This window comes from Chenopodium album, chromosome 2 (genome assembly GCF_948465745.1).
Source record: "Chenopodium album chromosome 2, dcCheAlbu1.1, whole genome shotgun sequence".
NCBI lineage: Eukaryota > Viridiplantae > Streptophyta > Magnoliopsida > Caryophyllales > Amaranthaceae > Chenopodium > Chenopodium album.
In genome coordinates this window covers 13295479-13313026 of record NC_137835.1, presented here as the reverse complement: position 1 = coordinate 13313026, position 17548 = coordinate 13295479, and the positions used below count along the sequence as shown (strand labels likewise).

Genomic DNA, 17548 nt, shown 5'->3' with positions numbered 1-17548 from the left:
ATCATATTGTGCCTACTTGACTATTTGTGCATTATTTGTTGTGCATATACTATGTTTTCTTAACCATTTGTTTGACTTGTGTTGAGATTAAATAAATTAATGACTTAAAGAACTTTGCCTAATTAATTAATTAATTTGAATAAATAAAGTCTAATATTTTAATCAGAATTGACCAAGTACGACTTTAGGCATGCCCCTGTTGATTAATGACACTGAAAACAGTCTCGGATTGAAGCTCCAGCATTGGCGCCAAAGTCTGAACTGTAGCGCCACTCTGTGGAGTGTGGCGCCTGGCGACAGCTCTATCGTCTGGCGCTACACTGCAAAGAGAGGCGTCAGTCCTGTCGTTTTGACGACAGTTCGGATTATTGATCGAGTCATCACTTTGTGTCTAATTAACCAGTTCGCTAATTAATTCGGTTAATTTTCGCTGTCAATAGTACTTGGTTGAGTCATTAATTGAGTTTAGGCACTAAGTCCCATGGTCTTACACAAGAGTCCAAATATGTCACTTACACTCAACGCACACACCAATACACACACTTTAACCATGTCTAAGAGAGTCTTGTATGCGCGTTTTTTCCGTTATTTTTTTTAGGGGGGTAAGTCGGATATTAATCCTCCAATTTAAAAACTATACTTAGTTCCCTAAAAATATACACATTATTTTTGCCTAAGAAATATGCACCCATTTTTTAATTTTTTTCCTCTTTTTAAAAACCGTAAAGTCAAGTCAATTCGAGTCAAGTAATTAAAACGCAAATTGGTTTAAATTACAGCGCGTGGTCAAGAAAGGAAGGACGGTTAATCAAAGACAACCTTTTCGTACAAGTCCCACTTTTCGACAAACCCATAGCTCGTAAGAGGAAAGCTAGGAAAATAATGGCAACACAAGAAGAAGTCAATGAACTTAGGAACCAACTAGTTACCATGACTGAGGCACTAAAGCTCCTCATACTTAAGATTGATGACCCCGTGAAGCAACAACAGATGGACCTCATGCAAGAGAGTCTAAGCAAGCTATCAAGCGACTACAAGTTTCAAGGGCTTACTTCACAAGGGGTCTCGGTGGACAAAGATCTTCTTCCGCAGAAGTTCAATGCCAACGACATCCCGAAATTCAAAGCAACTGATAACCCTTATTTTCATTTAAGAGCCTTCGAAACAATAATGAGTATTAAGGGTATCGATAAGAAGGTGTTCCCATCTCTGTTCTCACTATCTCTCGAGACCGTTTGCCAACAATGGTTCTTTTCTCTCGAAAAAGAAAAGACCTCCACCTGGGAGTCCATAGCAAACGCTTTCGTTGATAAGTACAAATGCAACATTCAAGTTGAGACTGACCATAGGGAGCTTGAAATCCTCAAGCAGAAAGAGAACGAAGGCTTCACCTCTTTCTTTAATAAATGGAGAGAAACCTCCTCTAAGATGATCGAGGTGCCGAGTGAAAAAGAGTCTGTAAGGTTGTTCATCAAAAACCTTCAAGAAAAATATTCCAAGCATCTCAAATATCAAAACAATCTCCATACCTTCAAGGCTGTCTACGACATTGGGATCAATATTGAAGACGACTTGGCTAAGTTAAAAGCTGCCAACAATAACTCCAATAGTGGCTGGAAAGGAAAGAAGAACGACAATCCTTCTTCTTCCAAAACCACCCACTCAAACAACGTTAGCACTTTTAACCTAGGTGAAGTCCTTGCTATGAATAACCAAGGACAAAAGAAACCATTTAGGAGGAACTTTACTCCTATTGGCATGAGTTATGACACCGCATTCGATCTATTAAATGCAAAAGGTCTTATAACTCCTATTGGACCATTTAGGGACCAACTAGTCGAAAAGAGGTCGGCTATTGGAACCCCAATGCACATTGCAAGTACCATCAAGGCAGGGGCCATCTCACCGAAAACTGTTGGAAGCTTAAGGAAGCTATCCAAGACTTAATCGATAACAACAAGCTACCATTGCCCCCTGCCAGTAAGAAGCCAAGTATTGATAATGCACCTCTCGCTCATGCCTTGGCTATCTTTGATGAGGAAAACGAGGTTGACCCCTCGTCTCTCATTAAACCTGTCAAAGAAATCCATGCCATCGAAGAAGAGGAGGAAATCTTTTTCGACGCCATGGATAACCTTCCAGAACCAGCAAGTAAAGAGGACATACAATCGCTCACACTGTCTATGATGGAAGGATCGCATTTGCTACGTGAAACTCTCAAGGCTATAAAGGAACTTCAAAAAAAATATGACGAGGTTCCACTCCCGAAAGATGAACTCAAGAGAGAATTCACACCCATGAGAACGACTTATGAGGCAAGACATTTTCCTTTACAAGTCACTGAAAAACCCAAGAAGAGTAATAGAATTTACACTCCAATTGGGATCCCATATGCACAAATGTTCGAAATGCTCTCCGAGAGTGGCGAGATCAAACCTCTCGAACCGAGACCATTCGAATCATTGAAAAGGACAGATAGATATTACTGTCAGTATCATCAATCAGGGGGTCACACTATCGAAAACTGTTTTAAGTTCAAGGATTTAGTTCAGAAAATGATTAATGAAAAGAAACTAGTCCAAGTTCCACAAGAAGACGATGCAACCATTAATGGAGTTTGGGACAGTGATGAAAAAGATGTCTATTCAAAAGACATAGTAGGATCTCCACCTTCTGTGTCATACGCCATGGATGACTTTTGGGCTGAAGAAGACTCATCGATAGATGTCCTCACAAGATCCGGGAGAATGCAACCTCCCGTTTCAACATAACCCATGCCAACCATACCACAAGTTCCCATAACTATCATTGAAGACAACGATATTGTCAAGCAGTTTAAGAAAATAAAAGTTGAGATGAACGTATGGAAACTTTTTGCGACATCTCGAGAACATAGGTTGGCTGTAATGAATGTCTTGGACAAAATAGGGATAGATTCTAACACCACTCCTGAGGGGTTGGCCAACTTCCTCACGAGTGATCTTCCTTGTCCAATCAATTTGATCACCTTTTCTGACAAGGATTTACCTCCAGAAGGTGACATACATTACAAGGCATTAAACCTCACGGTGGTCAGTAAGAGAATGAACGTCCCTATGACTCTTGTAGACAATGGATCGGCCATCAACGTCTATCCACTTAAAACTGCAAGGATGTTAGGCATAAGGGATGAAGATTTAACTCCGTCTAAACAAGGAATAAGGGCCTACGACAACACTCGTCGTCAAGCTCTAGGTAAAATTACCATGAATGTAACGGCGGGAGCGATAGAACATGCTACTACTTTCCAAGTAGTTGACATTAAAGCTTCGTTCAATTTGCTGTTGGGGCGCCCTTGGCTTCATGACCTAAAGGCCGTCCCCTCATCTCTCCACCAACAAGTAAAAGCTATAGCTGGAGGAATTCCTATCACCATCGATGCTTCACCCATGAGAATCAAGTCTATAGAAAATCCCATAATTAACGTGGAGCACGACGAGGATGATGAAGACTTATGGGGCTTTAACGAAGAAGTCTCCTTAATCCAAGAGGATGAAAGGACCCCTCTTTGCCATGACCCCCATTCCAACATGATTGTAAATGCTATTCTGAAGAAACAAGGACATTTTCCTAGGATGACCCTAGGAAAGAAGAAGGGAATAGCAAAATCACTAGAGTCACCTGGCCTCCCTAAGTTAGACACTTTCGGACTTGGTTTCGAACCGACTCGGAAAGACCTCAAGCGAGCCTAGGAAAAATCAAAAGCATGTAGAGACGCTTGCACTCAAAGGAAAGCAATCCCAATGGATCAGTACCCTCTCACGCTTAATGGTCAATTTATAAAAGAAGGAGAGGACTATCCATGTCATGAATTTCCCGAGCCATTTGTCGTAAACGGCATAAGGCAACCGGGATTTGAAATTTTCTTGGATTTTTATATCATAGATGAAATCCCAACTCCTGTCCATAAGGAGAAATCACCCCCATGCTTTGACTTTAACGTCATGGGATTATTGTTTGGGCGAGAAAAGAATGAGCCAACTTACAAAGAGGATAACTCCTCGCTCTTTCAAACGGTCCTAAAGAGCGAAAGCTTTGATCCCTCGAAGCTAATTACTCCAGCTGAAGGATCACTACAAGGGTGGCGCAAGACCGTCGAGGTGACTACTCCAAGTGGAAGGAAAATATCCATCACGACAGGACAAGGACCAATGTTTGAAGAGTCGTCTGAGTCAGAGTCTGAGTCGGAGTCTCTCCCTATAGAGTCATCTAGGTCTTTAGTAGTAGCACCTTCCCCCTCTATTTCTTTTCCTAGGATAGTTAGTGATCAAGTCCCTGAGGACATATCACTCTTTGATGTAATGATCTCAGAGTATAATAATATTTCTTCTTCTCCTTATTTCTTGTGTTCTTCTCTAACCCAAGATGACGAGCATTGCTTAACTAACAATGAAAAAGACAAAGAAATTATTAAAGCAATGGAAACACTCGAAAAGAACACACCGATAATTGAAGAAACTGAGACGGTTGATATCTCAAATGATTCAACCAATAAAAGAGAAGTTAAAATCGGACTAACACTTAACGAACAAGAAAGAACCGATTTAATTAACTTACTTAGAGAATTTATCGATGTATTTGCTTGGTCATACGAAGATATGCCTGGCATTAATAGAGAAATAGCTCAACACACAATACCACTAATTCCAAGAATGAAACCTGTAAAACAAAAGTTACGTCGAATGAAACCCGACGTAGCTCTTAAAATAAAAGAAGAAGTCCAAAAACAAATAACTGCAGGTTTCATCCAGGTAAATAAATACCCTGAATAAGTCGCCAACGTCATCCCAGTTCCGATGGAAGGGTAAGAATGTGTGTCGACTATTGAGATCTAAATAAGGCAAGTCCAAAGGACGACTTCCCTTTACCACACATCGATATTCTGGTAGATAACACGGCGAATCACGCACTTCTCTCGTTCATGGACGGATACGCAGGTTACAATCAGATTCTTATGGCACAAGAAGACATGGAGAAAAAAACCTTCATAACACCATGGGGCACTTACTGCTACACGGTAATGCCATTCGGGTTGAAAAACGTGGGTGCTACTTACCAACGTGCAGCAACTGCCTTACTCCATGACATGATGCATAAAGAAGTCGAAGTATATGTCGACGACATGATTGTGAAATCAAAAGACCGTCAAGGCCATCAAGTAGCATTAAGGAAATTTTTTGAAAGGCTAAGAAAATATAATATGAGGTTGAACCCATCTAAGTGTACTTTTGGAGTCACCTCAGGCAAGCTTTTGGGTTATGTCATAAGCTCTAAAGGAATATATATAGATCCAGCCAAGATTAAAGCAATCATGTCAATGCCACCTCCCAAAACTGAGAAACAGATTCGAGGATTTATTGGCCGGTTGCAATACATAAGTAGGTTCATATCAAAATTGACGACGATATGTGAACTGATCTTCAAGAAGCTTAAGAAAAATGTACCAGTAATATGGGATGACGAGTGTCAAAAATCCTTTGAAAAGATCAAAGCCTATCTCACAAATCCTCCCGTATTAGCACCAGCACTTCTCGGAATACTTCTTAGGTTGTATTTGACGGTTACCAAAGAAACAATGGGAGCTATGCTAGACAAGAAGTAGAAGGCAAAGAAAAAGCAATCTACTATCTAAGCAAGAAAATGCTCGAATATGAAGCACGTTACACACCACTTGAGAAGTTGTGCCTCGCCTTGGTGTGGGCCACAACCAAGTTAAGACATTACATGTTAGTGCATACTGTCTTTGTAGTCTCCCGATTAGATACACTCAAGTATCTCTTTGAGAAATCTACACTCAATGGACGCATATCAAGAAGGATAGTCAATTTAGCCCAGTTTGATGTAAGGTTTATGCCACAAAAAGCTATCAAAGGATCTGTGGTGTCAGACTTTCTAGCAGATTTTCCAGTAGAAGACTCGACGCCAATACAAGACAATGGATTTCCAGATGAAGACTTAATGGTCACCGAAGATGATACTTGGACCTTGTACTTCGACGGAGCCTCAAACCAAAAGGGATGTGGCGTTGGAGTATTACTAGTATCACCTAAAGAAGAGCATGTCCCAATCTCCATAAAACCTGATTTCGACGTTACCAACAACGCTGCTGAATACGAAGCGTGCGTGGTAGGCCTTGAAACAGCTTTGGCATTGGGAGTAAAAAAGTAAAGGATATTCGGAGACTCTTCATTAATCATCAATCAAATATCCAAAAGGTGGAAAGTAAGGAGTGTAAGTCTAGCCCCTTACCAAACCTATCTGGAAACTCTTACTGATCAGTTAGAGAAGGTAGAGTACACATACCTACCTAGGGAAGAAAATCAATTTGCTGATGCCTTGGCAAGACTAGCCTCAATGGTTAGGATTCCCACGAAAATCGAGAAAATGCCTCTAACTATAGAGAAAAGGCACAAACCAGCATACATCCAGGCTATAGAAGATGACGAAGTAGTCCAAGACGAAGAAGAAGAAGAACTGTGGTACACGGATATACTCAATTATGTAACCAAAGGAGAATACCCTCCCCATGCTGACAAAAGAGCAAAACGAGCATTAAGGCTCTTGGCTTCCCAATATGTACTCATAGACAACGAGCTACATAAAAGGGTACCTAAAGGTCGAGCTCTCTTATGTGTAGGAAAAAAGGATGCACAAAGAGCAATGAGGATAGTCCACGAAGGAATCTGTGGCACTCATATAAATGGCAAAATGTTAGTCCAAAAGATAATGCGAGAAGGATATTATTGGACTACAATGAATAGGGATTGCCATCAATACGTAAAAAGATGCCCTAAGTGCCAAATCTATGCCAATTTACAACATGTTCCTCCATCCTTGCTCTACACCTACACGTCACCATGGCCATTCTCTATATGGGGAATTGACATCATCGGCAAGATCACTCCCCCAGGAACAGGAGGCCATGAATATATCTTAGTAGCAATTGATTACTTCACAAAGTGGGTCAAAGCGCAATCATACGCTAAACTCACTGCAAAACATGTAGTACTCTTTATCGAGAGAAATATTATTTGTCGTTATGGAGTCTCACATGAAATGATAAGTGACAATGGAACTCACTTTCAAGCCGAATGTGAAGAATTACTACAAAAATATGGCATTCAACATCATCATTCTTCCCCGTATAGGCCTCAAGCAAATGGAGCAGTAGAGGCAGCCAATAAAAATCTAAAGACTATCATCGAGAAAATGACGGAAAATTATAAAGAGTGGCCTGACAAACTTCACTTCGCATTGTGGGGTTACCGCACGTCAATTCGCACATCAACAGGAAATACGTCATTTTCCTTGGTATATGGAATGGATGCCGTACAACCTGTCGAACTAGAGATTCCATCTCTACGCATCGCGTTAGAGAGTAAACTCGATGAAATTGAATGGACTAGGGCAAGATATGAAGAATTAATTCTACTCGATGAAAAACGACTAGAAGCTCTACATCACACTCAGTGTTATCAAACTCGTATGGCTAGGCATTTTAATAAGAAGGTCAAGACAATAAACATCAAAGTAGGAGACTTTGTGTTAAAAGCATTAAGGAAAAATGTTCTAGATCCAAGGGGAAAATTTAGACCTAATTGGTCTGGACCCTACATTGTCAAAACTATCCTGTCAGGAGGTGCAGCAAAATTAACTGACATGGATGGCAATGAGTTCTCGAATATGAGAAATCTTGACCAACTTAAGAAATACTACTGATAGGGTAAAGTCGTATCCCCTAATCAAAAGTAAATACCTAAATCCTCTAACTAAAGTAGATAGGGAAGTAGGGTCGATCTCCACAGGGAAACAAGTCTTTTTACTCCTAATTAATTATTATAATCTAAATTATCTAAGTAACCAATATTTATATTTGAGTATGAAACTAAACTACAAAGAATAGGAATAGGGAGAAAACAATATATAAAAGGATCTAGGGCATAGATTCACCAATAAATAATACTCCAGGGTAAAACATAGTAATCAATCATTGACATTGCATAAATAACATGATTAACAGGCTCTCGCAATTTATTAATCAATATAGATCTAACAGGCTCTCGCAATTTACTAGATCTAAGTTCTTATTGAAAATAGCTTTTAATATCAAATTAACATATGCTCGATTCATCAATTTAATACTGCTATACTTTTACAAGCCGCAATTGTAAAACATTAAAACAATTCAACAAGAAATTATCATGCAATACCAATAATCAATAATAGTCAATAATCAATGCATCAATTAACCAGATTGTAAAGGGCTTTCGCTACGTATTACAATCACACAATTAATTTACCGGTATTAAATCTCATCTCTCGAATCTCGACTTAACCATTTATAAATTAACCTGCCTATTGAAACTAGACCTAAACATCAATTCTCATCTCTCGAATCTTGAATCAATATTGTCAAACTCATGCATAAAAGATAGGCCTAATCTAGTCACAGAGCATTAAATCAATCAATAGGAAATTAATCTAGCATTGATAATCAACAACAATAATTTACCCCTTCATATTATTTATTAGATCCCCATAAACCCTAGAAATTAAACTACTCACACATATTAAAAACTAAACAAATCAAAGCAATAAAATAAGACATGATTAAAGGAATAGAATAAATAACTAAGATTAAGAGAAGAGGAATCGTTACCAAAATAAATCTGGAATTAAAAGTAGAATTAAGAACAAAGGTTTAGAGAGAGAATTCTAAGAGAATAATTAAGAGAGTAAAGAAAGTAAAGAGGAGGGGAAGAAGAGGTGATAAAAACGTATCACGGAGGAGTATTTATACTCCGTACAAAAATCCTAAACTAAAACAAATTAAAACTACGTTAATCATCTACTAAGAAAACACGCGCCCGATCGGGCGAGGCACCGCCCGATCGGGCGCGCCTTTTTTGTCTCTAATACTAATCTTGCGCCAGGCCGGGCGCGTCACCGGGCGCTAGACTAAGCTTCTCCCGCCCGGCCGGGCGCGCCTCCGGGCGCCAGCCTTTTTTGCCGGGTGGCTCATTTGGGCCACTATTTGGACTTCGATTGGGCTCCAATTCTTCGGGCCAATCTGGGTTTCCTCTTTGGGTCTTGAATACTCGGTCCAAATGCCCCGGTATCACCTATACCGAGCCCTTAATCACCGGTTCGATGGCTCTAACCGGCCCTGGGCTATAAACTCTAGCCGTGCTTCTCCAACGTTCGTGATTGCTCCAAAATATCTCGGGAAAATACTCCAAAAGAATAAATCCCTGCAAAAGTCAACCAAATCTACGAAAACACTATAAAACACCAGTTAGTAATAAAAGTGGCTCTAAAGAGCCAAAAACACTACTAATTATAACCAAGGGACGGGGGTGAAATAATATATAAAATAGACACATCAAACTCCCCCAAGCCAAACCTTTGCTTGTCCCTAAGCAAAGATCTCATCAATGAATCAATAAATATACTTCACCCCTAAAGTAAAAATCAAGCACAAACGATCCAGGGTAAATCAAATAAACATGCTTCAGAATCAACCAATCAAATCCCTCTAATTACCAATCTTCCCTAACAATTGTCAAACAGAGCAAACCACAAGAGCATATAGAATTCAAGACTAGTGCTCACACACTCAACTCTCATTTATGTGGCGAGTAAAAGATGTATTCGATCGCTCTCCATCCAACCCCTTATGTGAACAATGCCCTCCCAACTCACACTCTCGTGTGTATAAAACAATGAACGTTCAATCCTACTAGTCGACTCGAAATATGTCAAATCATAACTTGCATTGATAAAAAATACTTTCACATTCATACAACTCTATGCACAAAGGTCGGAAGGTCTTTAAAGCTTGTAATGTAAGGCTAGGGTAACGGGTAGGATAAATTTGGGAATAAGTGAGAGAAAAGCTATGCTTAAAGGAGCCATATCCTAATAAAACCCATGATCAAAATAAATAGTGATCATACATCTCCAACAACATAACCAACTCTAACATCAACCAAATAAACTCCAATCATAATAAACAATCCCAACACTTACAATTTCACTCATAAAAATATAATAATGAAGAAGTGGAGTGAATAATCAAACTTTATTTCCAAACTTGAATATTTTCATTGAAGCTCTATTATTTTCTTTTGATCAACCTCCAACTAGAACATTTGAACATTTTTTCCTTTTCGAAGTTCACTTATTTTTCACATTTTTTTTTCTTTGAACTCCTTTTTTTTCATAATATCATGCTTTATTTTTTCAAGAAAATATAACTCTCAAACTCAGCTCATTAAAAATAAACATGATAAAAAACAAACAACTTCTCAAAACCCACCCAAGTTGTGCAAATAATAAGCACACTACAAACTCCCTCACCTCTCTCACTGATAGCTCCCCCAAGCCAAGCTTGAGACTAGTAACCAATGGGGTAAAATAGGCTTGTAATGTGGCTAATAAACAACAAAAGGGCACAAGCAACAACATGGGTAGCAAGAAGGGAACAAATGCATCTACAATCATCTGGAGGCTACCTAAAAGAACAAATGCCTTCGTCCTCCTCAATGTGCATAATAATGAATCATATAAACATTACTAATAGTTGCAAACCAATACTCAAATTCATTGACATACCAGGAACTATGGAACTATCACACATTCCTAACCAAATCAACTAGTCAAGCACTATATTCACAAGTAGTTGGACAAAATTGACGCATGTTAAGGTTTCAAGGCAATCAAACATCAAATCATGATCAACTAATCCACAATGCTTATCATCAAATACCAGGAATCAAGACAATTTTCTCAAATAAGGGGCACAGGGAAGCATAATTTATAATTCATTGGAACGTGTTTTTGGATTTTTTTATTCGTCAATTTTTTTTGTATTTTTATATATAAAGAAAGCAATAAAACTAACCTAGAAAGCAAGAAAACTAACCTAAGAAAACACACCAAAAATAAAAGAAAAGAGAAAAAGAAAAATACCAAACCAAAATCTCCCCCAAGCCAAAATCAGACAATGTCCTCAGTGGATCGGAAACTAGCCCAGCATAGCTAGTCCTCATCATCCTCGTCCATCGAGCCGAAACCCGCACCTCCACTGCCACCTGCACCACCTGCACCAGAAGAGCTACCACCAAAATAATCAGCGTGAAAACTCCCCCCCCCCGCCGGTCCCCCGAAAGGAATGTCCTGCCCGTACCCGAAAAAAGAAGAATAGTCAGTGTAAATACCACGGGCAGTGGGATCCCTATCGTATCCCTGGGGTGGTGGCTGAAACCAGTCAGGGTGAATAGCGTCGTCGGGAATGTTGCCCCGACAAGCATAATCATCGTACATAGGGTAGAGAGCTCTACCCTGGTTCCTCTCTAGATACCCTAACCTCTGGTCTAAGGAGCCTACCATCCTCCTAAGGTCAGTATGTGAATTCTCGATACGTCCTAGGGCCTGACCTATACTCTGAAGATCCCAAACTGGGTCAGAGTCAACATGAGGGACGGAATGGGACATACGAGGTGGAGAGAAAGCAACCTCGGGCTGAGGCTGGGGTGGTTCCTGCCCCCTAGCGTTGGCAACTAAAGCATCATAAGTGTAAGAAAGACGCCCTGGGGAAAGGCGGTCAAGTCTGGACTGGGTAGGGGAAAAATGGGCAAAGGTTGCTCGTTCCCAGTCCGAATACACCAAAAGGGTGTTTGCTCGCTATCCGGTCTAACCCACCCCACATCCTCAAAATACTTAGCAGTCATGTAGGTATCTGGTCCATAGTTAGTCAGCTGGTGGGGTCCGTCTACTACAAAACCGGCCTTTTTCACCGCTATTCGAGTGATAAGGCCACCTAAACGGATAGGGGACTTGGAAGTGGTGCTGGCTGTGGCATGCCTACTCAAATGGTGAACTATAAAACTGCCTATGTTCAATTTCCCGAACTCGTACATATAATGTCCTATGACAGCTAGTTCGATAGTTTGAGCGTTATGAGGCTCGGCCCTACCTAAAAAACACAAACCCGCAAATCTTTGCCAGATTTTTGGGACAGGGTGGTGAATAGGTTTGGTACTAGCTTGCTGGGGGTCGGGGGCAGGTAAACCAGTCAAAGCATAATATAATTCACCCATTTTATAGTATGCATGCCACTGGTGAGATAATTTAGAATTTAATTCAAAAATTTTACAAAATTCAACAAAAGTTAAACTAATATTTCTATTATTTAACCTGAAAAATAAATTAGGCCCATTCCTACTACTAACAACATGAAAAATGGACAGGAATTCACAGGTAAGTTCTCGGTATGTAGGATAGTGCATGTCAACAAATTTTCTCATGCCAATATCATTCAAAAATCGTTTAACAAAATCATACAAACCAAATGATTCTAGGGTAGGGCGGTGTAACCACCGAGAAGGAATTACCTCACGACCGACCAAATGCTCTAGCCGTTCCTTTTGTTCCCGGCTCACAATCCGGATCGTCGGCCAATACGGGAATTGCAATTCCGGGTCGTATTCCTCCCTCGAACTGGAGCTCCTACCAAAAATGGACCTAGCCCTCTTTGAAGCCATGTTAAAGAAATGGGTTGAAAATTTATTGAATTAAAACTGAAAAATTTTTATATGAAAGTGAAGAGGATGAAGAGAGGATCACAAATATATAAAGAGTTTTGAATTTGGGTTAGTAATGGAGGAGAAATCTTAGAGAGAAGGTAGAGAAAATTTGAGTTTTAGAGAGAGAAAGTAATGGAGGAAAGAAGAAATGGAGAAAGAAAGAAGAAAAGAAGGAAGAAGAAGGGGGCGGAATCACTCGCGCCCGGTCGGGAGGTGGGTCGCCCGGTCGGGCGATCTGATAAATTTTGCAAATGCTTGATCCGTAGGCCTAGTAGGCTGTGCTGGCAAGGCTCCCTGTTGGCGGGCTTGTAGAGTAGCGGAGAGTTGCGCAATTTGATTATCTACAATTTTATTATGCGCTAGAATTTGATCAATTGTCGCATCTCTGCTCTCCATGAGCTTTTGCATATTGACCAACATTGCTCTAATTTCCGCCAGAGAATGATCGGAAGATGAGGAGGGTTGTTGTGGCTGGTTCTTCTGGCTAGCATTGGGATGATAATATTTCTGCTGTTGTTGTTGCGGCGCCTGTGGTTCTTGTAGTGGTGGATTTTGAACATTGGTGCTCCGGTAGGAAAGGTATGGATGATTCCGATACCCAGGATTGTAAGTGTTGGAGTATGGGTTATTCTGCCTATAAGCTTGGAAGGCATTAACTTGCTCCACGGAACTCCTGCAATCCTGCTCCCAATGACCTACAATACCACAATTTTCACAGAAAGCCTCATTAGAATTATTATTAATCGCAGAAACATTAGCTACATTAGCAGTGCTCAGGTTATCTAATTTTTGGCAAATAGAGGTTAATTGAGCTTGCAAAAAGGATACAGAGTCGACACTATGCTTCCCCTTGTTAGCAAATCCTCTGGGATTCCCATATTGGGAATTGTGTATCGCCATATCTTCAATAACCTGACCTGCATCATCAACATTAAGATTCATAAATCTCCCACTAGCTGCAGAGTCTAAAATTATTCTAGAGGAATTTCCAATGTCGTTATAAAAGGCTTGGATTAACTGCCATTGTGCTAAATTATGGTGAGGGCATTCTCTTTGTAAGTCCTTGAACCTCTCCCAAGCCTCATATAAAGACTCATCGGCTTCTTGGGCAAAGTTCTGAATCGCACTCTGTAGTATTGTTGTTCTCTCTGCAGGATAATACTTGTTATAGAAATTCAAAACAAGAGTTTCCCAGTCAGTTATACCAAGTGTAGTTCTATTTAAGCCATTAAACCACAATTTAGCTTTTCCAGTTAAAGAGAAAGGAAAGAGAATCTCCCTGATTTGGTCATGAGTGACCCCGGCTTGCCTGATGGTGTTGCAATATTGACAATAGTCGGCAATGTGAAGATTCGGGTCTTCACCCTTGGCTCCACTGAATTGCTTCCTCTCTATCATCGTTATAAATTGAGGTTTAATTTCAAATTGAACCCCATCAAGAGCCGGAGTAGGGGTGAGGTGTGGAAAATCCGTAAGCTTTGGTTGTGAATAATCACTAAGCTTCTTTGGAGCTGTCATCTCTGATTCTGCGTCTGATGATGCCTCTAAATCGCTGGAATCAGTTGGAGGGTCGCGGTGATTATTGTTATTATCACCAGAATCCGCCAGGATTTGCTTGTAGAAATTTTTCTGTCTATGGAAGGAACATTCGATCTCAAGATCGAATGGGATATAACCTGATCTGGAACACCTGGGCATAAACAAAAACTAGAAGCAAATATGAGATTTGTCTCAGAGAACTAACGCTCTCTGAGACAAAAGAGAAATAATCTAGACTACAAAAACAATCAGAAATAAAAATAAAACCGTTTCCCCGGCAACGGCGCCAAATTTTGACAGGGTAAAGTCGTATTCCCTAATCAAAAGTAAATACCTAAATCTTCTAACTAAAGTAGATAGGGAAGTAGGGTCGATCTCCACAGGGAAACAAGTCTTTTTACTCCTAATTAATTATTATAATCTAAATTATCTAAGTAACCAATATTTATATTTGAGTATGAAACTAAACTACAAAGAATAGGAATAGGGAGAAAACAATATATAAAAGGATCTAGGGCATAGATTCACCAATAAATAATACTCCAGGGTAAAACATAGTAATCAATCATTGACATTGCATAAATAACATGATTAACAGGCTCTCGCAATTTATTAATCAACATAGATCTAACAGGCTCTCGCAATTTACTAGATCTAAGTTCTTATTGAAAATAGCCTTTAATATCAAATTAACATCTGCTCGATTCATCAATTTAATACTGCTATACTTTTACAAGCCGCAATTGTAAAACATTAAAACAATTCAACGAGAAATTATCATGTAATACCAATAATCAATAATAGTCAATCATCAATGCATCAATTAACCAGATTGTAAAGGGCTTTCGCTGCGTATTACAATCACACAATTAATTTACCGGTATTAAATCTCATCTCTCGAATCTCGACTTAACCATTTATAAATTAACCAGCCTATTGAAACTACACATAAACATCAATTCTCATCTCTCGAATCTTGAATCAATATTGTCAAACTCATGCATAAAAGATAGGCCTAATCTAGTCACAGAGCATTAAATCAATCAATAGGAAATTAATCTAGCATTGATAATCAACAACAATAATTTACCCCTTCATATTATTTATTAGATCCCCATAAACCCTAGAAATTAAACTACTCACACATATTAAAAACTAAACAAATCAAAGCAATAAAATAAGACATGATTAAAGGAATAGAATAAATAACTAAGATTAAGAGAAGAGGAATCGTTACCAAAATAAATCTGGAATTAAAAGTAGAATTAAGAACAAAGGTTTAGAGAGAGAATTCTAAGAGAATAATTAAGAAAGTAAAGAGGAGAGGAAGAAGAGGTGATAAAAACGTATTACGGAGGAGTATTTATACTCCGTACAAAAATCCTAAACTAAAACAAATTAAAACTACGTTAATCGTCTACTAAGAAAACACGCGCCCGATCGGGCGAGGCACCGCCCGATCGGGCGCGCCTTTTTTGTCTCTAATACTAATCTCGCGCCCGGCCGGGCGCGTCACCGGGCGCCAGACTAAGCTTCTCCCGCCCGGCCGGGCGCGCCTCCGGGCGCCAGCCTTTTTGGTCGGGCGGCTCATTTGGGCCACTATTTGGACTTCGATTGGGCTCCAATTCTTCGGGCCAATCTGGGTTTCCTCTTTTGGTCTTGAATACTCGGTCCAAATGCCCCGGTATCACCTATACCGAGCACTTAATCACCGGTTCTATGGCTCTAACCGGCCCTGGGCTATAAACTCTGGTCGTGCTTCTCCAATGTTCGTGATTGCTCCAAAATATCTCGGGAAAATACTCCAAAAGCATAAATCCCTGCAAAAGTCAACCAAATCTACGAAAACACTAGAAAACACCAATTAGTAATAAAAGTGGCTCTAAAGAGCCAAAAACACTACTAATTATAACCAAGGGACGAGGGTGAAATAATATATAAAATAGACACATCAACTACCCATAATTACTTGAGTAGGATACTCAAGAGAGCTACGTTTGGCCTGATTCCTTAAGAAAGGATACGTAGGCAGCCCTTTACGGGTGCGGCCACTTTATTTTTTTTTTTTAAAAAAATCTCGCGCCTCAGAATTAATTAAAAAAAATTCGACAGAAGATCGGCGAAATATCAGCGTCGCAGAAAAAAGTCTGGCGCCAGACTATGACCATCAGCGCCAGACGACGGCTTCCATCGTCTGACGCTAGACTGTCGTGGCCGGCGCCAGTCGCAGATAGGTGGCGCCAATTCACAGTTTAAATTCTGGGAATATTTCGGTGTTTTTCGGAAAATTTTCGACTTCTGTACTCGAAAAATTTCTGGAAAATTAATTTCTTTCGGTTTTCATTGCTTTAATAAAATAAATTTAAAGTAAATAATTTAATTAAAAGCTGAAATTTCATTAATAAAATAAAATTACATTATTGATGGAATTTAAATAAAGCTTAAATAAATTAACTTTAAATAATAAACTAAGTCTAATAATTGAAAATTAAGCAATGCTCTTAAACTTCTTTTTCTTTCCTAGCCCTTTTCCAATATTTGTCTGCTTCTTCCTCCTCATCCATAACCTTAGCTAGTAGGCATCCTTTAGAGGACCTACATTCAATCTTGGAGTAGATAGTTTCCCCTTCAGCTAGGACTCCATGTTTCTTTTCTACCCAAGCTTTTTTCTCTATGGTGTCAACTTTCCTTTTTTCCTTATCTTTCGTAGTACTTTTCTTCCTAGGCATTGCAGGTGTTTTGAATTCAACTCTTTCACCTAAGCGTTCCTTAGCAGGAATCACCCTGTCACCTAGACGACTCTTCACATCAGTTTTACCCTGATTTTTCTTCAAGTCCTTTGAAGGCTTCTTCAACAGCCACTTTTTCACATCATTGGGCAAGGAAGGAGGAACCTTTTGGGTAATCACTTCCCATAGAGGTCTAGCACTCCAATATGCATCAAATTTGTCTACTTCCTAGGAGACAGGGAACTCGTAGGGAGGACGAAGATCTCCGAAAGGAATAGTCTGAAGTAGGTCGTATTGTCATTTTACCCAGCAGGGATAATAATAAGTCATACGGGACAAGCTTGGAAGACGGCAGAATGGTTTCTTGTTGACACCAACCATCCTTTCTATTTTCCACCAAGGGATGACCCACTTGATGGCAAAATTGCAGGAGTCGAAAACTTTCTTCCATTCGTGGCGCCCCATCTTAGAGAAGCGTTTCTTCCTCCTCACGAAACAATTCAGAGTGTACTTCTCAATATTGTCTGGTGGGCTAATTAATTTCAGCCTTTCCATTAGCCACATCTGTTAAAAAAAATTGCAATGCAAATAAATTATTATTAATATACAAAAATATATTTTTGATTTCTGTAATTAAAAATATTATTTTTCTAC

The 17548-nt window shown here is 39.5% G+C and overlaps 1 non-coding gene across 1 annotated transcript; it reads left to right on the top strand.

Annotated features, from left to right (window-relative positions):
• Positions 1–13656: 13656 nt before the first annotated feature.
• LOC145607148 (small nucleolar RNA R71) lies at positions 13657–13763 on the top strand. Its single transcript, XR_014105511.1, has one exon. It is a non-coding gene; the product is annotated as a small nucleolar RNA R71 (small nucleolar RNA).
• The last annotated feature ends 3785 nt before the right edge of the window (positions 13764–17548 follow it).